Here is an 18,230-nt window from a genome sequence, read left to right on the forward strand (position 1 = left end):
TCCAGGGCCAGATCCAGGGCTTAGAGTTGATCCACCCCAACATCTACTTTATCTATGAGCTGCTGGAAGATGTGAATGGGCTGGTCCTGCAGAGCCAAAGCTGCAGGATCTCCATGACCCAAGGCGACTGCAGGATATCTGAGAGGAGTCTTGGTGAGGGTCCAGTATGGATGGTATATCAGAAGCCAGAGGCCTCGAACCAGACAATGAGTCATTACAATAAACATTTGCAAGTAAAGCTGTTTGGGCAAAACACACTGTGACATATGGCAGCTTCCACAGAAAGATTTTTGTTTTGCTTTTTAATATTTACTTTTCATTTTCTTATTGGGGGGGAGGTAACAAGGGTGGAAGGGAGATATGAAAGGCCTGGTAAATGAATTGGATTGAGGTTCACAACGTGAAATCCACAAAGAATCAATAAAATTTATATTTTAAAAAGAGAATCTTGTATTGCCAACACGGTGGCTCACAACCATCTGAGACTCCAATTCTAATAAGCTAACACTCTCTTCTGGCACAAGAAATACATGTGACACACACACATAGATATATACATAGAGGCAAAAGACTTGTACACATAATATAAAATAGTGCTTTAAAAAATGAGGCTGGATCTATCCGCCTCTTTAACCAGGACACAGAAAGATTTTGGCAGCAACCATGGCCACCTTCGTGGAGCTCAGTACCAAAGCCAAGATGCCCATTGTGGGTCTGGGAACTTGGAAGTCTACCCCAAACCAAGTCAAGGAAGCTGTGAAGGCGGCCATTGACTCTGGGTATCGCCATATTGACTGCACGTATGCATATTGCAATGAGAAGGAGGTGGGAGAAGCCATCCAAGAGATCAAAGAGAAGGCTGTGAGGCGAGAGGATCTCTTCATCAGCAAGTTGTGGCCCACCTGCTTTGAGAAAAAACTGCTAAAGGAAGCCTTTCAGAAGACACTCAAGGATCTGAAGCTGGACTATTTGGACCTCTATCTTATTCACTGGCCACAGGGACTTCAGCCGGGAAAGGAGTTATTCCCCAAAGATGATCAAGGCAATATCCTTACCAGTAAAACAACGTTCTTGGAAGTCTGGGAGGGTATGGAGGAACTGGTGGACCAGGGAATGGTGAAAGCTCTGGGCGTCTCCAACTTCAACCACTTCCAGATTGAAAGACTCCTGAACAAGCCTGGACTGAAACATAAGCCAGTGACCAACCAGGTCGAGTGCCTCACCCAGGAAAAACTGATCCAGTACTGTCACTCCAAAGACATCACTGTCACAGCCTACAGTCCCCTGGGCTCCCCAGACAGGCCTAGCGCCAAGCCAGAGGACCCTTCACTACTAGAGGACCCCAAAATTAAAGAGACTGCCGCCAAACATAAGAAAACCTCAGCCCAGGTTCTGATTTGTTCCCACATCCAGAGGAATGTGGTGGTGATCCCGAAGTCTGTGAAGCCAGCGCGTATACAGGAGAACATTTAGGTCTTTGACTTCCAGTTGAGTGACGAGGAGATGGCCACTATCCTTAGCTTCAACAGAAACTGGAAGGCCTGCCTGCCTGAGACAGTAAACATGGAATAATATCCCTATGATGCAGAATACTGAAGCTGAACCAGTCCATGAGTTTTCCTCTCTGATGCTGCACACCTCACTCTCAGAGTCCCGTTTAAGCCCAGCCTGCCTGACACCATGCAGTAGGCAAGGCTGTGTTTAAATCCCCACACTGGACCAGGGACAGACTGTTGCAAGCCAAAGTGCCTCGGGGAAGCGAGGTATCTCTCCTTCACTTATTTGATCTGACCAAATGTTTGTCAAAAACTGGGAACTCTAGTAACATTTGAGGGTATAAAGATAAAATAATAAAGAATCGTAACATTAACAAACATAAAAAAAATGAAGCTGGAGAGATGTCTCAGCCATGAAGCAGATGTACTGCTCTTACCAAAGACCAAAGTTCTGTTCTTAGCGCTGCCGTTAGGAGGCTCGCAATTACCTGTAACTCCAGCTCCAGGGGACCCAATATCTCTGGTTTTCACAGGCACCTGTACTCACATGCACATACCTACAACCCCTCCCCCCGCCTGCACACATATAAATGAAACTGACATATGGGTCCACATAGCTTTTTAATTTGAAATGTGCACAAGAAATGTTTTTGTGTACTAGGTAAAATGGATTCATGCAAATGTTTGTTTTAGCTTAATGAATTTATAAAAATTTACCTAAAGACCTAGACGTAATTTGTTAGGCAGTTTTTATAGATTTCTTATCGCCATGGTAACAAAGTTCAACAAATTGTGTGGCTTAAATACCACTTTGCAGTTTTATTCTCTTAAATAGCAGCAACTTACTCCTCACTGTTGTGGAAGCTAGAATTCTGTCAGGAGGCTAGCAGCATTTACTCCTTCTGAGGAGTTGCAGGGGACAATCTAGTATACGTTTTCTCACACCTTCTAGTGATTGGAAATCTTTGGCACTTTTTAAAAATAATTGAATTACACATGTGTATTTGTGTCAGTCAGAGGGCAATTTCAGGACTTGGTTCAATCCTTCCACCCTGAAGGTCCTGACAAAGCCATTATAGGGCACCATGCTTAGCTTCGAGTGCCTTTATGTGCTTTGCTGTCTCCCTGGCCTGACACCCTTTGGCTTGTAGAAGCAACACTCTTATCTCTGCCTTTATCTTTACCTGGCATTATTTTTGCATGTGTGTTTGTATTGATTTTCCCTTTCTACCAAGACATCAATTATTCTAGTTTAAGAGACCCACTTCCTCCTTAGCATGACCTCATCTTAACTAATTCCTTCCTTGAAAAGATTCTGTTTCCAAATATGATAGCTTTCTGATGTACTGGCAATACAAATTTCAACATGTACATTTTGGGTGACTAATCAGGAATTCACAGTGATGAAGATCAGCTATATTTAGTTTCAAAACAATGGCCTGAAATCCACTTTAAAAAATTGATTTATATTTAAACTTGTGTTGAAATGGAGGATCAAGAAAAAGTTAAGTGAAAGATTTTTAATTAAAAACATATAGAGAATTTTAAGTTTTGCTATTATCTATCAGTATTTCCAGATACCACAGTCTAAATTGGGACTCCAATTAGAGCATCAATACTTCTTTATGTGCACTTAGTTTGTCCCTATAAAATAATTATTATACTTTGGTTCTATAGCAAACTCTAGAAAGCTCTGAATTAGTTTTGATGGTTCACTGTAATGTCATCTTGACTAGATTAAGAATAATCAAGGAAACACATGTATGGGCCAGCCTGTAAAGATGCTGACTTGCCCTGAATGTGGACACCACTATTTATTTCATAGGCTGGGGATCACAGACTGAATATAAAGGCAAAAGTGATCTGACTTGCATTCATCTTTTTACTTCTGGACTCTGACATGCTATAGCCAATGGTAGCACACTCCCACCATGCCTTCCCTATAATAATGATATATACTCCTCAAACATGAACCCAAGTATATCCTTTCATCTGTTGAGTTTACTAGAGATCTTCTCACACTAATGAGAAAAGTAACCAAGATAAAGAATTCATAATAAGAAATGGAACAGTTTAGTGATAAACCCGACCATGTGGTTCTATGCCTTAGGAATTGGTTTGTGGTAGGAACATGTCAGACGTCAGAACTGTGGGACAGAAAATCCCCAGAACAGTATAAGCAGAGTTTAATGGAACATTTAAGTAGGGAGTTGTAACAGAACACTGAGATAAACAGGGATGGTTGAAAGTCAGCTTAAGAGGTTATACAGGGGAGTAAGAGAGGACTCTCTGGAGGAACAGACCAGGGACTTTTTATGTTATACTCTGGGACAGCAGCTGGCAATATCTTGCCCATGCTCTGAGAACATAAATGAGGCTGAATTACATAAAAATGAACTAATTTGTTAGCAGGAGGGAATTCTTAGTTGGCATAGTATTCAGGCTGTGCTGCTGTTAGTGTTCCCTAAACGTATCCATGTCTACAGTGAGAGAGCCTCAAACAGGGCAGAAAGGTGACGTTAAATGTGAAGTTTGGTGAGGAACAAAGTGAGTCTGGGATTTCTGACAATACGGGTGTGAATATGGCGGTAATTGTTAAACAGATTACCACAGTCACAGAGAAACTTTTTTTTGCCCTGCACTGGGACAGTAAGAACGGTTTCCTGAGGGCAAGACTCCACTGTCCCCTCAACATAAAAATTGAAATAAACTAGTTTTTTTAAGTTGCTTTTTTTTTTCAGCATAATGTCACAGCAATAAGAAAAAAAATATGGTATGGATTTTTTTTTTCATCTTATGACTAAACATGATTTGGGTGGAAACACAAGGAAACAATTTAGTTTCCTTGTGTTGAAGTAGCCTGTCTTCACAATACTGTCTTCACAATAGAGTCTGGTGATAAACTTTTGCCTTAATATCATATTAAAAGGAAACAGCTTAAATTTTCACCAAAGTACAAAGGGTTGGTATTGGAATAGCTTGAACTATAGATACTATCTATATATTCATGCATGATATATCACACTTCTGTAAATAGTTATCCTAAATGAACAAACTGATTTTATTTGAAAAATGTGCCTATGTTTTTCTTGGGCTTATACTGTCAGTAAAGCACAGGTTGTGTCTATCACAGAGACACGGTACGGTACTTGCAATTGTTTTTGTAGTGTGTCAGGTGTAGTACAACTTGGTCCTTAACCTCTTTATTTATTTTCTTCTTGAAGTATTCATTTAAAATGTGCATGACATTATCCCTTAGAAGAATTCCTCATACTAACAAAAGGGAAACAAACCTCTTCTCCTTTAACATTTTTTTTTTTTGCCATAGCAAATGAAAATTAGATGCTATCAGTCAGTGTAAGAAATTTATCATTAAGTGTACCTGTTGAACATTTTCAAGTTTAGTATTGATATACTTTTTTGTCTTTTTTATTGGATATTATATTTACATTTCAGATTTTATCCCCTTACCCCACTCCCCCCACCACCCAGGAACCTCCTATCCCATCCCCCCTCCTCATGCTTCTATAAAGATGTGCCCCCCACCTACCCCTCCCTCCCCCCTCCCCACACTGGAATTCCCCGCCCCCCCTCAGTGTTCAGGCTTTTATGGGACCGAAGATCTCCTCTCCCACCTATGCCTGACAAGGCCATCCTCCCCTACATGTACAGATGGAGTCTTGGGTCCCTCCCTATGTACTCCCAGGCTGGTGGTTTAGACTCTGGGGAGCTCTGGTTGATTGGTATTGTTGCTCTCCTCATGGGGCTACAAACCCATTCAGCTCCTTCAGTCTTCTCTCTAACTTCTCCATTGAGAAACCCTTGATCAGATCAGTGGTTAGCTGTGAGCATCTGCCTCTGAATGTGTCAGACTCTGGCAGACCTCTAAGGAGACAGCTATATCAGGCTCTTGTCAGCATGCACTCCCTGCCATCCACATCAGTGTCTACCTTTGGTGACTGCACATGGGATGGATACCCAGGTGGAATGGTCTTTAGACGGCCCCTCCTTCAGTTTCTGTCCCACACTTTGTTTCCATATTTGCTCCCTTGGGTATTTAGTTACTCCTTCTGAGAAAGACCTAGGCATCCACACTTGTTCTTCTTTCTTCATGAGCTTCATGTGGTCTGTGAGTTTAAAGCACTGCTACTGAATATAGCCTTTTAAATCTTCTGGTTTTATTGTCCTTGGTAGATATGTGTGTGTGGAGTGCAGAACAGCCTTTTCATCCCTCTCTTTGCCTTCCTCAGGTAGAAGCAGTTGGGTTTGTTTACATTGCTAGCTAGATTGTTGCCACAGTAGAGACACATTTTTCTTTGTTAGAGTTCACTTCACGGTGACTGGAATGTGAAGAGGTCTTTCTGTGTTATGGGGGGAACAAGCACAGATGGGGTCAAGAGATATAAATCAGATTGACTCGTTAACACGAAGGACTATAAAAGTTTCCATATGTTAGAATTTATATTATAGTAGTCACAGAGATGGAGAAAGGCCTGTGAGCTATGGCCTAGAGAGCTCTGTGCCCCAGAAGGAAGAGATCAGAAGCCAGGGATGATGGCTCTGCATTAGAAGTTTGTCGCCTAAGTGTTTGTTTAGACGGAAACACTATTTATGGCTTCGCACAAGCTCACAGGACTGCTACAGAAAGGCAGATGCTTTGCTTTGGTTTGGTTTCTAATTTCAGATTTTGTCAAATGAGTTTTCTTGTTTTTAAAGCATGTGTTCTTACCTTCTAATCTACTTATGCTTTATTTGGAGAAATTTTGCTGCATAAAATGTATAGGAAACACATGTACTGTGTTCTCAGCAGTTTGTGTATATTCAGTTTAGCCTGCAGCACTCATACTAGGAGGCACAGCAGTTTCCAAAGTCCCCAAAGTCTGCTTCAAGTCTTTATTTATTGCATAGTAACACAAAGCAAAATAAAAAGCAGAAACAAACAGAAGAACCATACTAAGGCTATGTCTCTCTGTGTCATTTCTCATCCCTAGCCTTCAAGCAGGAGCTGTTTGTTTGTTTTTACGGCTCTCATTTATTATATTTTTTACTCTAGTTTCTATCCCAAAATGTAGAACTTTTGTTTATGAAATAAATAAATAAAAAGCAATAAATGCATTTCTAGATAGAGTCTTATTCATAGTTCAGGCTTGCCCAGAACTCACTCTGTAGTTAAGCCTGGGTTTGAACTAATAGTGACTCACCTGTCTTAACTTACAGTGCTAGGATAATACTCATGAACTACCATGCTTGGGCTGGAAGCTTTAAATAAAACATTTTTTTTCTTTCTAGGTAATATGAATGATTCCATGTTTTGCTTGGCACTTATCCAAATAAATCCATGGAATTCTAAACTGGATGACAGAAACAATAATTGAATAATTCCATCACAATTTACAACTGTTAGAGTTTAAGCTAAAATTACAAACCATAGGATGACCAGAAATAAACATTCTATTATTAGAAAACTAGCTACTTAGGAGGCAGCATACACTAGCTGATGTGAGGCCCCTGGCACATACAGCAGAGGATTGTCTGGTCTGGTATCAGTGAGAGAAGATGCTTCTAACTCTTGAGACTTGAGGCCCCAAGGAGTGGGGAGGCCTGGCTGGGTGGTGGAGGGTGAGGACATCTTCTTGGAGACAGGGGGAGGAGGAATGGGATGAGGAACTATGGGAGGCAGACTGGGAGGGGGATAACAACAGGACTATAAAAAATACATGTGATAAAAATAAATAAGTAAATTCTTTCAAAAAGAAAGAAAAATAGAAAGCTAGCTACTGTCAGGAGCAGAATTACTATTTGCTTGGTTTTCTTATTAGAGCAACTTAGACAGGTACAACAATAAACTCAGTTTAACGAACAGGAGACTAGAAGTCAAGAACATGACAGCAGTATATGGTTGCAGAGATGGGGAGTGTAAGGGACCCTTGGCTTGACTGAATTCCCCTCCCATCTCATTCCCCTGCTCTCTCTCAGCACCACCCTGCCTCCCAAAGGCAATGTTTAACATGAGTGAAGAAGTCCCCACTCTCTCACACACTGAGAGTTGCCATTTGTTTAAAAAGAGTAAAAGGCCAAAAACAAACAACAGGCATGGCCTTTCTCTGTGTTTTGTCAGCTGATGTCCAGTTTTGATCTTAAAACTTAAGATGAGTTTCCTGTAAGCCAGAAGGCTCCTAGCAGAACTCCCACGTTCTTCAAGGGAATCTACTTTTCCCCCCCGTAACTGGGTCCACTAGCGAAAAATGTGGTATTCATTCTTTCCTATTTTTTTTTTTCTGCCTAACATTGATGGGGTGAAGCTAAAACACCAAAACAAAGCAAATAAAGCAAGAGGCGAGCCAAAAAAAAAAAAAAAAAAACAAATGAAAAACTCTAACCTCCAAACAACTGTTTTATTTCCCTTTAAAGCTGGGAACAATGGAAGGGAAGAAAACCAAAAGTTAGGTTTAGGTGGTTTCTGGATTCCTATTCTGAACCTACTCCACCAAACAAATGCCCCAAAACAATAGACAATCAATCACCCATGGGAAAAACTTGAAGCCATTAAAAGACCTAAGTTCTCTGACCAAAATACAAACTTGAATGACTCTCTCTTAGTCAGTTTCACAGACTTGATTTTCGAGGGAGAACTTTTTTTTTTGCATGGTTTTGTTTTGCTAGCATCTATTTAGACAGGTGGGTGTTATTTTTCTTCAGTTTAGGGAGTAAGTTAAAACAGCCAAGGTCCTTCCTAGAATGCTTATAAAACAACTATCAAGTAATAAAGAGAAACAGCTCCATGTCTAACCTGTCTGCTTCTACACACCTGTTTAGGCATCGGATCCTGAAAGCCTCGTTGTGGATAAGATAACCAAGAGAGATGACTATTGTGCTGTCCAGCATACTGAGATATGATCAGAGAGAGAGAACTAGGTTATGAATTCAACTACAAAAGACTTAGGATTATGGAATTCCTTAAAGCAGCCATTAATATCATTAATTTCCAAGCAGTTTTCCCAGTCTAAGTGGTAGTTTAGTAACTAAACTAAGTGTATGGTCTAGGAGTAGGAGAATTGGCTTGTGTCAGGAGTCTTGCTCAGGCTGGAACTCTGGTGCTGGCTATACGCCCTTTACCAAAGCACTACATGCTCAAATGTGTCAGAGTTAGGTGCAGTTCTGACATTTGAGATACTTACTGACCAGCAACATAAAGCTTCCACGTGAGTAGGTGCTGAGTGAAATTTCTGGGGCAGCCAGGCAGGCATGACACCATGCTTCAAGAGTCTGTGAAAATAGATTTGGACCACACATGGTTTTCCTCACAGCATATAATACTACTAAAGACCTGACTTGTAGCATTATTGAAAACCAAATGGTCCAAATCTCTGTGGACAGATTATTCTGCACATATCTACATTCCCTACAGGACAGGCAGAGCCAGTGACTTCTGGGTGGTTTTTGGAAGGAAGAATATGCCAATGGTAAGCTTCATGCAAGGTGGCTCACTCTGATCAGGAAAATAAAGAGGAGGGAAACTCAGACTTTACAGTTATTTAATGATCTCTGTGCTGTTATGACGAGGAATCTTTCTATGATTATATTTATGTCCTTTAATCTCTTAACTCTGAGCTTGGCTAGGTGAGTGAGTGGGAACCTCATCTGTTTTCCTTGTCTATTCATTATGTTGGCTTCTTTATTGTACTTTTCTTAACCACCCTTCTATTATACTTTATATAACAAAAGATAGGATAAACTCTGACATAGAAAGGCATGTTTTCCACTCATTGCACTCACCCCACAGTGATGAGTCTCCTGACTTCTCTAACCCTGGGATAGTGTTGCCTGCAGTAACAGTGTAGTGCATACTGAATGCCTTTTAAGAATGAGCATACATTTAAAAATCATTTCCCTTGTTGTGATAGCATTGTTGGGATCCTTTTTGGTTCTTGACATGAATCCACATTTAAAAAAATGTCTTCACCTTTAGATGAACCCTTAAGATGTTGCTATAATACTGTTTAAATCTATAATGACCAAAGATTCTGCAAAATTTTGTTTGCTGTTGAAAAATGTGTTATTTTTCTTAGATAACTAACGATCTAGGAATAAATTTTCTAGATAATTTGGGTAAATGTAAATTTAACTTTATAACAAACTTCCATATATTTTCTCAGAGATAGCGTCAATTTTGTACCATCATCTGGAATACTGTGAATATAAGTTGCTCCAAATTCTTTCCAAAAGTTGCCTTTTATGTTTTTGTAATTCAGAAATTTTTGTTTATATATTTCTATTTTTAATTATAATTAATATATTCCATATATCATATAGAATATATAATATATTCTATATATTAAAATTTAATACACATCATTAAATATTTATATTTAACATATTATATTTATATGTATTTATATTATATGTGATATATAATAAATTACCATTATAAATTATATTTATAATATTATGTGTGGTGTATATGTATGTATGTAATATATATTATAATATAATATAATATATGTATGTATATTTACACATGGGTAGACTTGTGTGTGTGTGCAGGTGAGTGTGCACACATCTTCCTGTGGATTGATGTCAGGTATGTACCTCCATCACTCTCCAGTTCGTTTTCTGAGGTGAAGTCTCTCACTGAATGCAGAAAATGCTCTTTTTGGCCAATTTAACTAGCTTCCTTTTCCTGGGTCTCCTTCCATATCAGTCGCCAAAGGGTTGGGATTATGGAGGGGCTACCTCATTCACCTTTTTTTTATATGGGCATTGGGGCCTAAACTCTGGACCTTCTGCTTGTGGGATAAGGACTTTACCTACTGGGCCATTGCCCAGTGACCAAATTTCAGGCATTATTAAAGATGTGAGTCATTTAGTTCTGATTTTACCCAATAATAGGCTAATGAGGAAAGATCTTGGGCAGCTGTTCACGCATGTATGGTTCATTCATGCAGCTTCCTGTTCCAAAGCGTCACTGGGCTTTCTCATTCTCAAATGTATTGTATTATTGAATTACAGGACATAACCTTTTTCATATGTCTATATTGTTCATGTTCTCTTTACAAAATAGTTCTTTTTCTTTTCTTTTTTCCCCAGAGTTGAAAAAAGATTTCTATTTTAATTTGTTATTATTTGGCATTGGGTTCTTAATAACAGATAAACAAGGTGATTCCATCATTTGGGGAAGTGATGCGAATTTCTTTTAACTGTATGAGCAAATTTCTTGTAAGCATCCAATCTAACTGCAAGCTTCTACAATTATAGATTAAATCCTTCCAAATTATTGCACTCTACCAGTAACAGATTAAATGCAGTTTTGTTGATAAAGTTATAGCTAGCTTTCAACCATAATGAATATGTAATTTTCTAAAAACATTCTTTCATTCTTCTGTTGTGGGACATCTGGGTTATTTCCAGCTTCAGGCTGTCACAAACAAGGCCACTATGAACATAGTAGAACACGTGCCACTGTGACATGGTGGGGCATCTTTTGGGTATATTCCCAAGAGTGGTATTGCTGCGTCTTCAGGTAGATTTATTTCCGCTTTTCTGAGGAACCTCTAGATTGATTTCCAGAGTGGTTGTACCAGTTTGTAATCCCACCAGCAATGGAAGAGTGTCCCTCTTTCTCCATATCCTCATCAACATGTGCTGTCGCCTGAGGTTTTGAATTTAGCCATTCTGATTGGTGTAAGGTGGAATCTCAGGGTCGTTTTGATTTGCATTTCTCTAATCACTAAGGACTTTGTACATTTCTTTCGGTGCTTCTCAGCCATTTGAGATTCCTCTGTTGTGAATTCTATGTTTAGCTCTATACCTCATTTTGTGATTGGGTTGTTTGGTTTCTTGGTGGTTAGCTTCTTGAGTTCTTTATATATTTTGGATATTAGCCCTCTATAGGATGTGGGGTTAGTGAACATTTTTTCCCAATCTGTAGGTTGCCGATTTGTCTTACTGGTTATGTCATTTGCCCTACAGAAGCTTTCCAGTTTCATGAGGTCCCATTTATCAATTCTTGATCTTAGAGTATGCACCATTGGAGTTCTATTTAGAAAATTTCTCCCTACTAGTGGGTTCAGTAAATGTGGTTCATCTATACAGTGGAATACTACTCAGCTATTAAGAATGAGGACATCCTGACTTTTGCAGGCAAATAGATGGAACTAGAAAATATTATCTGGAGTGAGGTAACTCAAACCCGAAAGGACATGCATGGTATGTACTCACTAATAAGTGGATATTAGCCAGTAAAAAAGTACAGAATACCCAACATAGAGTCCACAGAACTCAAAAAGGTCAACAAGCTGAAGGGCCCAAGTGAGGATGCCTCAGTCCCACTTGGGAGGGAGAAAAAAAAAACAATCACAAGTGAGGAGTGAGGGAGCTACTAAGGAGGGAAAGTGGATGGTGGTTGGGGGAAGAGGGGAACCTGATCTGATATTGAGTGAAGGAAAAGGACTGTAGCCTTGAGGGCCAGCAGAAAGAATGGAAACAGGCAACCTAGGGAGGTAGGAGGTTGGGGGGACCAACTAGAATGTACCAGAGACCTGGGAGGTGATAGACTCTCAAGACTCAAAGGGACCTTAGATGAAATGCCCAGCAGTAGGGAGAGTAAAGGTATAGAGACCACCTCCAACAGGAAGACAGGGCATCAAATGGGGGAGGGGGTCGCCATTCCACAGTCAAAATTCTGACCCATAATTGTTCCTGTCTGAAAGAACTTCAGGGATGGAAATGGACAGGCCCAAAGTAGGATCAAGTTCAAGGGGAGGTCCCAAGGCCTGACACTATGACTGAGACTATAGAGTGCTCACAAACACGGACTTACCATGACTGCCCTCCAAAAGACCCAACAAGCAGCTGAAAGAGTCATATTTTCACCAAACCAATGGACAGAAACTGCTGACTTCTGCGGTTGAATTAGAAAAAAGCTGGAAGAAGCTAGGAGGAGGGCGACCCTGAAGGAGGACCAGCAGTCTCAATTTACCTGGACCCCCTGAGATCTCTCAAACACTGGACCACCGACCAGGCAGCATACACCAGCTGATATGAGGCCCCCAACACATATATAGCAGAGAGCTGCTGGGTCTGGGTTTAGTCAGAGATGATGCACCTAACCCTGAAGAGACTGGAGGTCCCAGGGAGTTTAGAGGTCTGGTTGGGTGGGGATGGGGGTGGAAGCATCCTCATGGAGACAGGGAGCAGGGAGGAGGTATGGGATGCAGAACAGTAGGAGGGTGGACTGGGAGGGGAATAAAATCTGGAGTTTAAAATAAATAAATTATTTAATAAAAACAGTCTTTCATTATGAAACTAGTAGAAAATCAAGATTTTTTTGTTAGCAAGATTTGTTGTTTTACCATTTCATATATGTATGCATTCTCAATATTCTGGTCATTCTCTCCCCCTACCTTCTTTTTCTGATAAAGTCTTACCTAACTTTATTATTCAACAGGTTATTTACTAACACCCTTCTTTAAAATGTCTTTGCCTATGCCATATTTACAGACGTAATTGTTAGTTATTTTAACAATCATCATGGTTTTAGCTTCACATTTATCTGTATAATTTATATCACTTACCCCCTGTGTGGTGTGAGGTAGGAGACTGGCTGACAAAGAAGGCATACCTTCCAAGAAACCTAAAAATAACACTCAACACATAAGCTATAATAACAAATATATGTGGCAGCAATTTATGTTTATATATTATTTGGTCTTATTTTATAGTAGAATATTCCATGAAATCTTATTAAGGTCTCTACTTGGTCTCTAAGCTGGCATTGCATGTCAGGAGGCTTGACAGAAGAGGTGATTTCCCCTCTCTACCACACAGCCCTTGCAAACATTTGGAGAACACTACGGTGGGAACAGGAGCATCTTGAGAGAGGCCAGGACCCACAGCTGCTGTAAATACAGAACAATGGCTCTAGTCATGTCTTAGGAAAAATCTGGAACAAATGAGTCTGAGTGACTCCACTTTTTAAGTGCAGGGGAAAAGATTTCAGTGACTCTTTTAAACATCTGGTAGGCATTGTAAGATGAATAGATTTTTGCATTGGGATTATGTGCAATCCACAGTACTATAGTTGGAGTATTAGCAGAATATAATATGGCATTTTTTATAAACTCTCTGGCCAGTAAGCCTAAGGATCTGTTGTACATATTCATTAAGAGTATCAAATGTAAATTAAGAGCATCAAATGTAAATTCCTAGTCAGTTCGACTGAAATAGAATTTCATCTTTGTTTAATGGTGGCTTTTAGGGAGAGTGTGGTGAAGATACTTCCTAATGTCTTAAGTACAATGAATTGGAAGTAAGTGCTAGGTAAACTCTAGTGGTAATGCTTTATAGTGAGGCCACTTGATCTTCACAGTTGACTTTCAAGGAATAAGGAGGAAGAAGAGGAGAGGGCAGAGATGGAAAAAGGGAGAGAGAGAAGAAAAGAGAGGAAGGGAGGAAATGAGTTACAACAAAATCTATGAAGTTTTAGGCTAGTATTTAAAACTATGAATATTGGAAAGCCTATAGCCATCATTCAGAATTTGACAATAAACTCATCACTACTTGCTTGTCTTTAATAATGATTCCATGGTTGATTTGGTGTTGGTTGATTTTGAATTTTTATAACAAAAAAATTGTAAAAATGTAAATAGATACTTGAGAGATTGTTCAACTGGGAAAGATTAGTTAGAATTTTGACAAAAACCTGGGCTTAGGTTACATTTTGAAATTTCTCTGAAGTTTGGTATAAGTAAGGTGAAAATTCATTTTTATGCTTTGTGTAATCATTACTTATTTGTCACAACTACAGATACGTCTGTATTCCTACAATAAAATTTCATTGTTTTTCTAAAGGGACACATCTGAATATTACTAATGCAATGCATAGCACCAATAGCTATAAGAAGTTTTGAATTTTATTAACTTATTTTCCTAACTGACTTATTAGTCATATGTTTTGTTCACAAAAAATGTATCAAGACATGCTGCCAAACAGATATCTTTCTCAGTTTAAATGTTAGGAACCTGAGAACAGGGGTATTTTGGAGTTAAAGTTGTATATATGCATATATAACATTTTCACCTAATAAATGTAGACATCTTACTTTCAAAGGTTTTAGCTTTTTATCTTTCCTGGAAATTAAAAAACAGTAGCTTACCTCTGTGTCGAGTATATAACCAAAATTTAGAAGTAAACAAAAAAATTCCACAGTATTGTACAAGAGAAGAATAAAGCATTATGATAATTTGGAGTATATCAATAAAATACCGAGTTTGAGCAAAGAAGACGGGCTAGGTGAGTACACAGAGACTTCATCTTCATGAGTTCCGGAGCATTACTGAATACTCTCGTTGAGTGTCATCTTGAAGATCAAGTCATTTAGAACACAACAGACATGTGTTGGAGAATAATTGTTTCCTCTGGACACAACATGACATTTGTCATCATGGAGCAGAGAATTCAGAGGTGACTTACAGAATATCGTGGCCCAGTAGTCATGAAAATGAAATAAGTAAAATAACAGCGAGTGTATCACAGTGATAATGAAGATGTTAAAATACCAATAGGATGAAGGGAAAACAGTCAGCAGACTTTTACCTGTGAGTCTAGCCTCTCTCTGCCCCTACCTGCCCCTGTTTCACATACTCTTGGAGGATTGCGTTAGAGTGTATAAGATGTTGAAGCTGCACTGAAGACGACCTTCATCAGTGCAGCTTCTGTAATGTAGTCATCCATGTTGAGTAAGACTTTTCGGTAATGTAAATGTTACGAGTCTGCTATTCTTCTGTAAATATTTCCTCACCCATGTTCTTATAAAGAAGCCCAAGATACACTGTTTCACCTAGCTGGACTTATGTTATCATTTCTTTCATCGGTTGCTTTTTCCCTATCTGTGCTGAATAGATGTCTTCCTAGGGAAAGAAATACAACATGAAAAGACTGAAAACAGAATAAAGTAGAAGAGAAAGTCCTGGTTCATATCATGTCTACATTCTTGGAGCTTTTTCTTTGTTACCAATGAGCTGACAATGAATGTCTTTGTTCTAGTGTGTATCCTGTCAGCTCTTTATTGGAAAACTGAAATTCTCTCTCTTCTGTGTCTGAATTTTAACACGGGGTAACACATGCCTTGGATCCTTTGACCTGTTGTCTGTCCTCTGGTTTGTCCACGTATTCCTTAATTGTTCTTTGCCTCCTTGCTTTACTCTTATTATTTCTTTGTGGGAACAAATGATCTGAAACACTAATACATTCTTGAAGATCTGAAGGGATCCATTAACCAGAAGAAAGTATGTCTCCTTCAAGAAGAAAGATGCCACAGGTAATTCAAATGTTCAAGTAAATAAATCAAGCAAACAAGTAGCCACATACTATGTGTGGCGGCAGCAGCCATCAGTCAGGAGGTGGTATCTCCTCCCAATATTCTTTGTTCAATCTCATTATTTTAACAAGAAACTTGGGATCTGCTCTTAGTTATGAACCAGCTAGTTGGGAAATGAGTCTGGCTTATTTCTTAACACATACTAGCAGAACTCTTAAAGATATTATTTCTCATGATAAAATATACATAAAACTGGCTATTTTAAGTGTTCAACCAGTGGTTCTAAATGTATTCACAGGTAGAAAACCATCACAACTATCCATTGGCTGAATTTTTCATCATATCAAACTGAAATTTTGATAAACTCAAATTAATGAACACCTTCAGATTTCAAAATACTCTCGTTCCTGAAAATGTACACTAAGCTTGGCTTCTACCTGTTTTGCCTATCAGATTCATATAAAAATTTATCTTATAGCATTGGTTATTCTGCATTTTTAAATGTCTGTTAATATAATATCCTCCAGATTGGTGTTATGGAAAATGGCAAGATCTCTTCTTCACCCCCTTACTCCTCTTTGTTGTCTTAATATTGCATACCTATCAATGGACAGTAACATTGTTTCAATACTTTAGCTGTTATAAATAATGATATAATATGTATGGAAGATACAGATCATACTTCAAAATAGTTGCTATCATTTCTTTGGATGTATCCAGTGTTGGGATTTTTAGGTTGTGATTCTACTTTTCACTTTTGGAGGAACCTCTGCATTCTTTTCTGTAATGGCTGTACTAATTTCCATCTCAGCTATAAGAGAGTAAGGATTCTCTTTTTGACATACTCTGCTAACACATGTTGTCTCTACTCTTTTTGCAATAGCCATCATTACTAGAGTGAGGTGGGGTACCCCTGGGGTTTGATTTGCTTTTCTGTGATGGTTATGGATACTAGGTATTTGTATATTTTTATGTATTCTTTGGATTCTGTGTCTGTTAAGTTTCTATTCATGTGTGTGTATCTGTGTGTGTGTGTGTGTGTGTGTGTGTGTGTGTGTGTGTTTGCATGTACTTGATATGGTGCACATAGAGAAGTCAGAAGACAAGTTGTGGGAATCACATGAGTTCTGGGGCTTGAACTCAGGTGGTCCAGATTGGACATAACTGATTGTTGTGCCCTAAGGCCTCTTGCCAGCACCACTTTCCCATTTTTTCGAAACATTGTCTATTTGTTTAATTGTGTTCTTTATTTGTTTTCATTATTAATTATTATCAGGTAGAAGATTTACAAATATTTTCAACTTTCTATAGATTCTTTTTTATTTTACTTAGTTTGATTGTGGTCTTTCTTATTTTTTTTTTTTATCTAATTGCCTGTGCTTTTGGTGGTGTTTCTGAAAAGTTATTGCCAAGACCGATGTTAAGAAACCTACCTCATGAACTCTGAGAACTTCTACACTGGCAGATTTTACATTTACTGTCGACTTTTCAGCAGACCTGTGCAGAACTTGTCTGCTGGGCCAGGGATCAAGGACATGAAAGAATGGAGCAGACTACAGTCTAATGCTTAGACAGCTTTACCTCGGTTTTAATGCACTTTTATACACAAAAGTAGCAAAGAAAGCCATGATCCAAGGATAGTTGTCTGAGTTCAGAAACACATGATCATTAAAACATGTACATAAATGTCAGGAAGCACATACTAAACTTTCTAGGACAGAGCAATTTAAAAAAAATTGCATGACACACATTATAGATTAAAATCTGAGAAGCACAAAAGCAAGGCAGAAAGAAGGCCATATCTAGACTTAGGATACACTGACCAGATTGGATTTTGTAGCTATGATCTGACATCCAACAAGAATAAGCATGTTTTACACATTGTATGTAAACATTTGTTACAGGAGGCATGAAATCACATCTAAGAGCAATCAGGGGAAAAAATGCTTCCGAGGTAAATGCCCTCTGCCTTTTCCCCTGTAGCTCTCTCATATGTCCCCAAGTCATTGTTCACCATAGGCCATTCTCTTGGCCATGTTCTAATAATTTAATATTTAACCCATTTTGAACATTTTTATTTTATTAAAAATCTGTTATAGGACTACCCTATATAGCTCAGCATGCCTTTCAAATCAAAACCACCCTATTTTATCCCCACTCGTTCTAGAATATAGGCATGTGCCACTATGTCAGGCACTTGAGTTCATTGTTGAATACAATATAACGCATTCTCTTATCTGTGGGATTCCAGTTTCTCAGCTCTACTAACTGAAGAGATTTCTTTTACCCATGGTATAGTTCTGGTGCCTCTTTAGGAGTTTGGTTAATAGATGTATCCAAGCTTTTCTCAGAGCCTGTGTTCTGTTTATGTTGTTGTTGCTTTTCATCCATGTGTATATTTTTAGGGAACTATTCC

At 38.8% G+C, this 18,230-nt stretch overlaps 1 pseudogene; it reads left to right on the forward strand.

The window, feature by feature from the left end:
• The first annotated feature begins 622 nt into the window (after positions 1-622).
• Positions 623-1,596, forward strand: LOC117703925 (aldose reductase-related protein 2 pseudogene; annotated as a pseudogene).
• The last annotated feature ends 16,634 nt before the right edge of the window (positions 1,597-18,230 follow it).

Source organism: Arvicanthis niloticus, chromosome 2 (genome assembly GCF_011762505.2).
Source record: "Arvicanthis niloticus isolate mArvNil1 chromosome 2, mArvNil1.pat.X, whole genome shotgun sequence".
Classification (NCBI taxonomy): domain Eukaryota; kingdom Metazoa; phylum Chordata; class Mammalia; order Rodentia; family Muridae; genus Arvicanthis; species Arvicanthis niloticus.